This window comes from Colius striatus, chromosome 1 (genome assembly GCF_028858725.1).
Source record: "Colius striatus isolate bColStr4 chromosome 1, bColStr4.1.hap1, whole genome shotgun sequence".
Taxonomy (NCBI): Eukaryota; Metazoa; Chordata; class Aves; order Coliiformes; family Coliidae; genus Colius; species Colius striatus.
Genome location: NC_084759.1, coordinates 68,907,219 through 68,918,151, shown reverse-complemented (window position 1 = coordinate 68,918,151; position 10,933 = coordinate 68,907,219).

The following is a 10,933-nucleotide window of genomic DNA, read 5'->3' as shown; positions in this document are numbered from 1 at the left end:
AAGCTAAAGCTAACAAACAACTCCGCACTCTTCTTACAGTACAGGAGTGATTTGGAGTTCCCTTCCTTAATATATGATTAATGACTTCCACCTAGGAGCATCTAATGGTTGCTCTGATATCCTTTTATTTTAGGAAGGGCTGCAAGCTACAAATAAAAGTAAACATAAACCAGAGATTTTTGTTAATGTGGCTCTGATAGACAGGTGTTATAACTTCTAAATTTTTTCTTGGATGACTCAGACAAAAGGAGGTCTGGATGATATACTTAATTTCATAACATGATGTTTGTGAAGTTGTTTTGCAAGAAGCCTTAGGTCATTCTATCTTAGTTGCTGTAGGAAGAGTAATCAGGATTTGTAACTGACTTTATTCTTGGTTCTGTTTTTTATCTTGTCACCATTCTTCACAATGGAGAGAGGGTGCCAGAAATGTCATCCAGAGGTTTGTGCTGCTGGATGTGGAGAAGGGATTGAGCAGGAAAGTGGAAAAATGTGTGGGATATTCAGTTACTTGGGAGTATGGAACCCAGAGTTGACTGTAAAATACGAGGTAGTGCTTAGTGAAAAGCACCTCCAGCTGTGCAAGTGCAACAGCCTATAAAATATCTCTTTCCTTGTAAGAAACAGCTTGGAATAATTCTGGTTGGTGTTCAGAAGACAAACAGGAATGATTAAAAAGACAAACACTGGGAACTGAAGTCAAAATAACAAACCTTCTGTTGCTCCATGTCCCTGCATCACATGTGGCTTTGGTCATCTTCAAAAGGACATAAAACAGAAGAGGCTCAGAACAAAGGTAACCAAAAAAGTACAGTGCAAACTTCACGTGATGTGCCTAATTTTTTGAGGGTTGTTTCAGTTGGGTAGCAGAGATGTCAAAGGAAGGTCTGATAGAGTTTTGTAAAATTAAAAATGGTATGGCATAGGAGAACAAGGAATGGTGACTTTCCCATTACTAAAATGGTACTGGCTCATATGAAGCAGCAAATCATAGAATCCCTAGAATTGCTTTGGTTGGAGAAGACCTGTAAGTTTGAGTTCAACTACCTATGTAACACTGCCAAGCCCACCACTAAATCATGTCCCTCAGCACATCATCTAAGTGTCTTTTACGTATCTCCAGAGATGGTGACCATCACCTCCCTGGGCAGCTTGTGCCAGTGTCTAACAACTCTCTTCATAATCTCCAATCCAAACCTCCCGTAGTGCAATCTGAGGCTGTTTCCTCTAGTCCTATCACTCATTACTGTGAAGAAGAGACTGACCCCCCACCTCACTACAACCTCCTTTCAGGTAGTTGTAGAGAGTGATAATGTCTCTCCTCAGGCTCCCCTTCTCTAAACAACTAAACACCCCCAGGTCCCTCAGCTGCTTCTCAGCAGACCCTTCACCTTGTTCTCCAGACGCTTCACCAGTATCGTTGCCCATCTCTGAACACACTCTAGCACCAAAATGTCCTTCATGTAGTGAAGGGCCCAGAACTGAACACAGGATTCGAGGTATGGCTATTCACACTATTTCTGATACAAGCCATGATGCCAAGAGGCAGTGTTGTTACCCTAAACAAATAGTGAATCTTGCTGTTCAACAGGTTCAAAAGTCAGTGTTTCCAGCAAGAGCAGCTGCACCAATAGTGGTTCAAGGCCCTATTGGAAAGGCCTGGCAGAGGAGCTAGGGGAGAGCTCAGGTTGTGTTCTGTTGCATGGGTTTCCTTTAGTGTAGCCTGCTAAGCCTGAGCTGGATACTACTGCCAAGAGGCTTTTCACCTCTCACTCACACATCGAGCTAGTCTGAGATCTGCAGCAAGAAAGAGGGAGAGAAACTGGGACCAGAGGCCTTGTGTCAGCCCCTCTGCTGTACCTGCGCAGAGCCAGGCCTGGGAGCTGAAGGCTGGTGCCCGAGCTGCTGGTTGGCACTGTCTGAAGCAGCGATGCACAGGGGGCTTTGCCTGTCCTCTGCAGGATGTGAGAGGGGAACTTGGCAGAACACTCATTCCTCTGTAAAGTCCTATTTTTCTTGTGATACCTTATCATACATTTGACACCAAAACCATACTGGTTGCATACAAACTGAGGGACTCGCTATTGTAGTGACCACTTAGCACTGAGATTATTTTTTGCAGCACGATAACAATAGGAACTTGCACTTCAGGGTAAATATTTCCCTCACACCTTGCACTTTTCCTATATGAACAGTGAAGAAGTGGGCGCTTCTTAGTAGCCTACAAAATTGCTGGCAAGGCTTCTGCTCACCATGGGACTTTATTTGAGCTGGGTCAGTCATCCTCTTCCCAGTGGTGCACATGGAGAGCTTTGCTATACTTTGCAAACAGTGAGTTCTTGGTTTTCTGATGGCAGTACAATCCATTGTCAGCAAATCTGAGCATGAAATATTACAGTTCCAGTCAAAGGAGGAGAAACCTTTCTGTCATGGTTTGACATGACAGCCTTTTCTGGTAACGGGGAAGGGGCTGTAAAGATGGCTCCTGTAAGAAGTTGCTCACAACTCCCCCCATCTCTGAGCCAGACTCACTTCTGAGGCTGAGCCAATTAGACGCCTCCACGATCACTTTTTAAGAAGAAGCGGGAAGAGAAGGTATCTTCCTCCATCTTATTCCTTCTTCTGCCCCTTCTTTTCCTTCTGGCTGGTGGTGGTGCAAGGAGTAGGAACGGTGAGAGAAACAACCATGCTGACTCCAAGGTCAGTGATGAAAGAGAGAAGGAGGTGTGCTGGAGCAGAGACTCCCCTGCATTCTATGGAGAGAACTGGTGAAGCTGAGATTTATTTTCATTTCTTTAAAGACCGCGCATCAGCAGTAGAGACTCATTTTGATAATGAGCCCGCATCAGGGGCAGAGACTCATTTTGCTAAAGCTGGCCCCAGACCAGGGGCAGCGATTCACTTCATTAAAGGCCCCGAGCCAAGGACAGTGACTGTGGCCAGAGGAGGCCGTGTCCCGTGGGGGGGACCCAACCACTTCACTGCAGACCCCGAGCCAGGGGCAGTGATTTTCTTCTTTAAAACTATGGCTGGAAGAGGCCGTGTCCCGAAGGAGGGGCCCTTTATCACTATGGCCAGAGCAGGCCGTGTCCCGAGAAAGGGACTCAATATCCACAGCTGTAACTGTGGGGAGGAGCCCACAACAAAGTAGCTCGTTAAACTTATGCCCAGAAGAGGCCTTGTCCCAAAGGAGGGAGCCTGTAACTGCAGAAACTTTAACTGTGGGGAAGAATCCATGCCAGAGATATTCACCAAGGACTGTGTCCCGTGTGAGGGATCCTGTATCAGCAGAAGCCGCAGCTGCTGGGAACAACCCACACCAGAGAAGTTCATTAAGGACTGTGTTCCAGGGGTAGGAACCCCATGTTGGAGCAGGGGAAGAGTGCCAGGAGTCGTCCTCATCTGAGAAGACAGAAGTGGCAGAGCCCATCTGTGAGAGACTGACCACATCCCCCACTCCCTGCCCCCCTGAGCCGTTGAGGGAGGAGGAGGTAGAGATATCAGGAGCAGTGAGCTGGGCCAGGGAAGAAAGGAGGGGTGGGGGAGGGAGATCTTAAAGTGCTGGTGGTAATTTTCTCATCATCCTACTCCCTTTTTGCTTTTATTCTGTTCTGTTTCTTGTAGAATAAACTTTCCTGCCTTCCTCTCTAAGTCGAGTACTGGAGTCTGTTTTGCCCAGAACCATAATTGGCAGCAAGTACTCCCTGCCCTTGTCTCAATCCACAACAACCTTGCTTATCTTTTTACTCCCATTTCGCTGGGGCCTCCGCCATCCTAACAAGGGTGGAGGTGAATGGGGGCACTGAGCGAGAGACTGTCGTGGTGCTGCTGTGCTAGCTGGGCCAAACCACAAGACTTTCTTAGGCTATTCTTGTTTTCTTATGAATAGCTGGAAGCAATGTCTCCAGTCTTTAAGAGCTGCTAGATTTCTACTATACTTGTCCATTCAGGTCAACAATGAGGTTATTAAAGAGGCTGGAACTTGTTTTAGGAAGCAGTTCTTTATCCTTTCCAGACATAAAGTTTGGCTGAAGTGGATGGTGCTGGATGGGAGTGTGACATTACTAGTTTACTGTCATACTGTATATGCACAACATTCACTTGCTGACAAAGCAGTGCAAGGACCTCTGTCTGCTCTGGTAAGAACAAACTACCCAGTACACTGAAGTTCACTCTGCAGTCAAGAAGGGAAGCTCTGCAGTCAGCCTGCAAGTGAGAAACATATCGGAGTTTTACAGTAATACGTTGGTTTTAGTGTCTGTGAGAAGACATGAAAGCCTGTAATCAGGTAAGTGGTGAAGTTCAGAACTGTTATTGAATGAGAAAGGACTCTTCCTCAACATCACAATGTGTTATCTTGGAAAACTGAGATCTAAGAAAATCACATCTGTTTCCTGCCTACAGCTACCGCAACCCTTTTGTTCCGGAGGCCCAAGAAGTTATGCTTTTAACACTGCTTGTTTTCAAGTTTGGTTTTTTTTTTGTTCAGTCCAAATAAACCATTCTTCTTTTGCTTTTGCAGTATGTTTTCCTCAAATATGTGGGAGCTTCCTTCTCAAAATAAGCTTTTTATAGGTACTCAGTAAATTTTCAGAATGCTGTCGTCAGCCTAATATTTGAACTGGATCAAACAAAAGGGGAGTGGAAATAATGACAGGACATGGCGATAAGAATTAAACTCTGCTTAAAGAGCGACAGACACTCTGCACACTGTCTGTATTTCCTCCAGCCATTTTATGTATTCTTAAATATAAGCAATAAAGGATATCTGTTTATCAATCTAACATAGCTTCTGTTCCAAGGTGAACATCCCTGTGATATGACCAAGTGCAATTTTCTCAAAGCAACTGAATTTTGTTAATCCATTTACTGCCTGTTTTCCCCAACCGAGACTGGGTTCATGAAGTAAAAGCCATTTCTTTGAAACTTAATCCACCCTTCCAAGACAGTGTGATTTCTACAAAGCACTTCAGTAACATAACCTGAGGTAAGACTACATCTGGAGTCCTGTGTCCAGTTCTGGGCTCCGCAGCTCAAGAGGGACAGAGAACTGCTGGAGAGTCCAGCGCAGGGCCACCAAGACGAGACTGGAGCATCTTCCTTATGAGGAAAGGCTGCGGGAACTGGGGCTGTTCAGAGAAGAGGAGACTGAGGGGGGATCTCAATATTTACAAATACCTAAATGGTGGGTGTCAGGAGGTTGGGACATCACTTTTTTCGATGGTATCTAGCAACAGGACAAGGGGTAATGGGATGAAGCTGGAACACAAAAAGTTCCATTTAAACATAAGAGAAAACTTTTACTGTTCAGGTGAGGGAGCCCTGGCACAGGCTGCCCAGGGAGAGTGTGGAGTCTCCTTCCTTGGAAGTCTTCAAGACCTGCCTGGACATGTTCCTGTGCAACCTGATCTAGGCTGACCTGCTTCTGCAGGAGGATTGGACTTAGATGATCTCTAAAGATCCCTTCCAACCCCTACCATTCTATGATTCTATGATACAGTGATCTTAAAAACATGCTTTATTCTAGAAAGGTTGAGTAATTAAACACATGCCTCAGCTCTAGGCAGAAGCTTGGCTTAGGGTGTAAAATGTTCACTCTCAGCTGCAGTACTGACATGTTTGTCTTGCTCTAGACTTCAGCCTTGTCTTTCTGGCACTGCTTCTAGTCTTGACACTACAAGGAGGAGAGTGCTCCATGCTTAGCCCTGCCCTCCTTCTTGCTGTGTGCTAGTCCTCTGCAGAAAATTCTTTCTGTCCTATTGTACTGGTGAGTATGTCTCATGTGGTGATGCTGGGTTTGAAAATGGCAGCCAGATTCATCCTGGATAGGGAGGCAGAGCCTTCCTGGTGTGCTCCCCTGAGCCCTAGGCAGCCTCCTCCCAGGAGCCAGCCCAGCTGCCTGCTGAGAGGTTGCATGCAGTCAGCGAGCTCCAGCCGCCTGCCTCTGGGCACCAGGTTAGCCAGAGTGGGATTTCAACTCTATGTGTCTGGGGGCTGGGCTTTTCAGCCAACAGCAGACGTTTGGGGTCAGACCCAAGAGAAGCAGCAGTGTTGAGCAGTTTAAGGCAGTGAAAGGGAGGGGAGCCCAGGCTCTGTAGGTGCAGTTTTGTCTAACGGACCATGGGACAGTCTCCTCAAGTGTGAGTAACGCCTGCCTTGGTAAAACCCTACTGCAGAAGTAAATGGGACAAAATTTGATTTACCTTGGCTGTTGGTATTTAGAAAGGGAGGAGAAAGGAATATATCATCAAATGTAAACACAAGTACCCTCAGGTCACTGAAAGCTATCAGTGGTTGCATGCTTCAATAAAGGGACTATAGCTGCGTGGGGCAGAAGCAGCAGTAAGGAGGGGAGGGGAAAAAAATCATCAGAAAAATGAAGGTAGTCCACCCTGGGCCTCTATCCAAGAAAAGTTTCAATAATCAGCCTAATTTTATCTTCTGGCAGTTATTCCAAAATCTGACTGTCCAAAGGATGTAAAGTTTGCTCTCTAATAATTGTGCACGTGATATTACAGCTATTCAAATTCCTGCTCACAGTTAGATTCTTCTAGAGCTACCTTTAACTGGTTTAAAACCGCTCAATATTGGAATAAACATTTCCTGGGTAGAGGAATGAAGGAAGCCTTGTAGACATTCGGAAGCAAGTCTCAGGAATTATTCTGTGGGGCCTTAGAGCACTTCTGCAATCCCCAGATCAAAGCATCATTAGAAGATGAAAAAGTATTTTCAATTAAATGTCTGCTGCAAAATTATTCTAGCTGTTCTTAAGAGATCACAAGGGACTTCTCTCCCACTAATCCCTGGGCCTCTTGCTGCCAGTAAAGGTTTTAAAAATGGATTTTATCAAAGGCACAGCCTAACTCTTCAGAAGGGTGAGAGTTTTGCCATGAGGATGGGGCATCACCTACCTTCATTGGAGCCAGTAAGCAGGTTTCACCCTCTGCCTCCACTTGCTGAGGAGCATTCCAGGGGCAGCCCTGGGCATCTCAGTGTCTCAACACTGGAATTCCTTCTGGCAGGAATCTGTGTAGGTATAGGTACAGACATGACCACAGACACCTTGATAGCTCCAAGCAACCTGAAACCCAGTTTAGAAATAAGCTGAGTTTATTTGGTCTTAAAACTGCTGACTGGCTGTTTTCCTTCAAAGTTGGCATTGCCAGTTTACAAGCAACACGTTAAACTACAGTGGAGAGCTAAATGCAGCAGGATGGGCATTTTTCAGTGCAGAAGTATCAAGGCAGCTACACCTACCCCAGTAAGGAACAAAGTTTAAGAAACTGTGGCAGGTTACCTCCAATCTGAACATAACTGCTTTAACTGTAAGTTCTTAGAAGAGCAGATATTTTACTAAGAATTTATAGAGAATCAAGAGGAAGATACAATTTACAGTTTAAGGTGCAAAATAGAATTAATGCTCAAGTGACTCCTCATCTGCTGCAAAGTATAACCAGCAGCCACTTGCTTGATTGGAAAGAAGCAACTGGAGCCTTGGCCCTGCTTTTTATTGCTTTCCACCTCTTAGATATAACAACCTTCGTCAACAGCCAAGGCAAATTTTCAGGTAGGCAAAGCCACCTTTTTGTGCAAGAAACTCAGGTTACACAAAGGACTGAAATACTTCTCTGGTGATTTGGTTTGGTGGCATTAAGGCAGAACTGGGGCTTGAGTCAGATGGAGTGTGAAGGTTGATCAACATGAAAGGTTGAATGAACCAAAGAGCTTTATCAAAACAAGAATTGTACAATTGAGAGCTGAGTTGGAAACTAATAGGCTTGAAAACTGTTGGGGTGGTTTGTTGTTGTGTAAAACAGAATCCTATAGTTATGTGCTTGTGATTAGACTGAGTTAGCAGAGAGAAATGGTAGCAGGCTCTTATCTGCATCCAGTAAGTAGGACAAGTAACAGGCTTGAGCCAAATCAAGAATGACTCAAATATATAGATGACTGAGAACAAGTTTTTTTAATCATGGATATACTGACATAACAGAGTAAATGACGATGGGAGGATATGAAGATTTCATCCTTAATGATTTTAAGAACAGCTTGAGACAGGTGACAAATTAGGCTCATCTCCTGCAGCCCTTTCCCATTATTTTAACAAGTGCACTTACATCTTTGCTGCACTTTAAACACTCACCTGAAACTGGTAAAGTTTTATGCCCATAAATAATCAAGGAGCTAGTTACTTCACATCTCTATGGCAAAACATTGAAGGCAGCTCACCCCCAGCCAAGGCAGTGCCAGGACTGTATGGCCTCACACCCTACTCTTCCTGTCACAGCTGGGATTTCCTACCCATTGGAAGTGACCTGCCACACAACTTTTGCTTACACAAGCACAGACTGCCTTCCCTTTCCCCTCAACTCCTGGCTGTCTTCACAAAATAAAACAGGGGGGTGGGGGTGGGGGTGCAAAAATTACTGAGTTAATGGTTCTCCTCTTGATTTATTGTACAGCTCTAATATATTTTATTCAAATCCTGTCAGGCAAAATTACCAGATTTCCTCCTAGGAAATGTTATGACATGTTAACCAATTGCAGAGAACTCCAGCACAAGCTCTTTTGCAACATTTCTGTGAAAGTCAGCATTGCCTCCTTTTAATGGAGCACAAAATGTCTAAAGCATCTTTAAAGTGGGGCTTGGGTCTTTCTGTACATTAAAGCTAGTTTTTCAGGAGACTTCAGAGGTCCCTACAGAACTTTCTATGGTCCTGTGATCTAGCTTCCTATCTTGCCCGAACACAGCTGCCTACCACATCAGTTCCTTGCTGTTTGTAAGAGTTGTCTTTTAAAATGAGTTGTCTTTTTTCTCCTCCCTTCCTGCCACGCTGTTTTCATGGTTAAAAAAAAAAAAAAGAGCCTTCTTCCAACTTCCAGGCTGAAGTGATTCACTGCTCATGTAACAAAAATCTGTTCTTATGCCAGTATTGTCCATAGCTTGATTACCTCTCTCCCACACGGCCATGCACCGCTGTCCTCTTTCAACCTCGACTTTGGGGCTAAACAAACCACACAGCTTAGTGTTCTCCAAGTCAGAGGGCTGTTATTTCACTTGACATTTCTCTGTACCTCTTAAAAATCTGAATTCAGCCCCGTGGGGCTCAGGGGGGCTAGGACACAAAGCATGTTAATACCACGGTGCACTTGCCTTTCTCACCACTAGCTCACTCAGGGGTCCCGAGTCCTGCCGTGAGCAGCTGGTGCTCCCTGACCAGGCACCACCAGCCGCCCACTGCTGCTACAGAAGCTCTGCAAAGCCAGTTCCAGCATACCAAAGGTGTCACTCAGCTTCTGGCAGCCTGATACTTGCTTGGCCTCTTCAGAAAAACTAACGTACTTGTTTAACGTCTCACAGATAGTCTGGCGCCAGGGACTGAGTCCAGCTTCCCCGAGAGCTTTTGAATACAACCATAAGATACTGGCCTCGTCCTTTCTCCTTCAGTCTCATTCCTGTGTGTTTTCTAACTCCTAGAAACACAGATAGGGCAATGCTCAGGGTGCCAGACATGTTGCACAAGCTGTGCCTGCCTCAAATGGGTCTAACCTTGTGTGTTGACCAAGTGCTGTAGAGGAGAAAAACCAACCACCTGTGATACATGCCTGTCAAGGAGCATGAAAGGGAGAACAGCAGGTTTCCTTCAGTGTTTGGAATCGAAGCCTGGCAATTAACATTTGCATACCAAAAACTGCCCGGAGTAAATTCAAGCAGTTTCCCCTTCACAGAATGCTTATGTAAGCATTTTGTCCTAATCAGTTTATCTTCTGGCCAGGCACTGATACCTGAAGTATCCTTTACTTCTGACACTCACCTAAGCTCAGTCCTGACAATGAGAAGCACAGGTAGCAGATGCTGTCCTGGGACTGCAATACAGCAGCATCTTGTCCTTGTTCTGCAGCTTAGAGAAACAAAGCTCTTTTACCTCTGACAACCACAAACTTGATAGAGTGAGTAAAGTATCTGTGATAGCCCATGTGCATGTCAATGCAGCTGTGTCTCTTACAGACCTGGATGGCTCTGTAACAATATGCTGATACAGAGGTTTCCTGGCAGTTTTTAAAACTCGTCACACTGAAAACAATAGATGTCAGTGATACACGTGTGAGTCACTGCTAGAACAAGGACTTTTAAATCCAGTGTGCAAACATCTGTCAGTGGAACCAAGGACATGAACAAGGACTTCCTCCAGCCCCCTCTGTCCTGGCAGCCAGTGGTAATGCCCACTGCAGAAGGGACCACAAAGGCACTCCCAAACAGGCCTCAGGCCAAGGCAGCTGGATAAGACAACTCTCATGTCACCCCTTGTGCTCATAAGCTGAGCACAACACTATCAGGAAATGCGGTAAGGCTCCATTTTTACAAGCTTCAGCTTTACAGAAGAAGAGCCCTTCTTCCCATGCCTCCCACCCTGACACTGCTAGGAGAGCTGACGGGCAGTTAATAATTTCCTTATGCAGAGGGTAAGAGACATGTCTGGGTTGCAGGAGCAATGTGCTTGTACAGGCTGAGAAATGGATAACAGTAGGCAAGTTGTCATTGCCCTGTGGACCAGCACTCCACTGGAGGGCTCAATCCCCTGCCAGTTGTCTGCACAGCCATTTGAACACAGAAGCGTGAACACCTACCTTGCATTTGCAGCCTGTTTTCCCTCTACCATTTGGATTTGGTTTCCTCCTCCACCTATGGTCAATGAATGCTCTTGGGGCAATTCTCAGCATCTCACTGCAGCCCAGCTCTTGGTCCCACTTCTCCTCAGCTTAATTCTCTTCCTCTACCCCCCATGCTCTTCCCTGCTTTTTCCTATTAAACCAGTCACAGCTTCCAGCTGCCCTTGGTCAACAAATTCCAGTCCTTCATCCCTCTCCAACCCAAGTCCTTTGCCCAACAAATCCCACTCTCTACAACTCAAAGGCAATTCTTTTCCCCTGT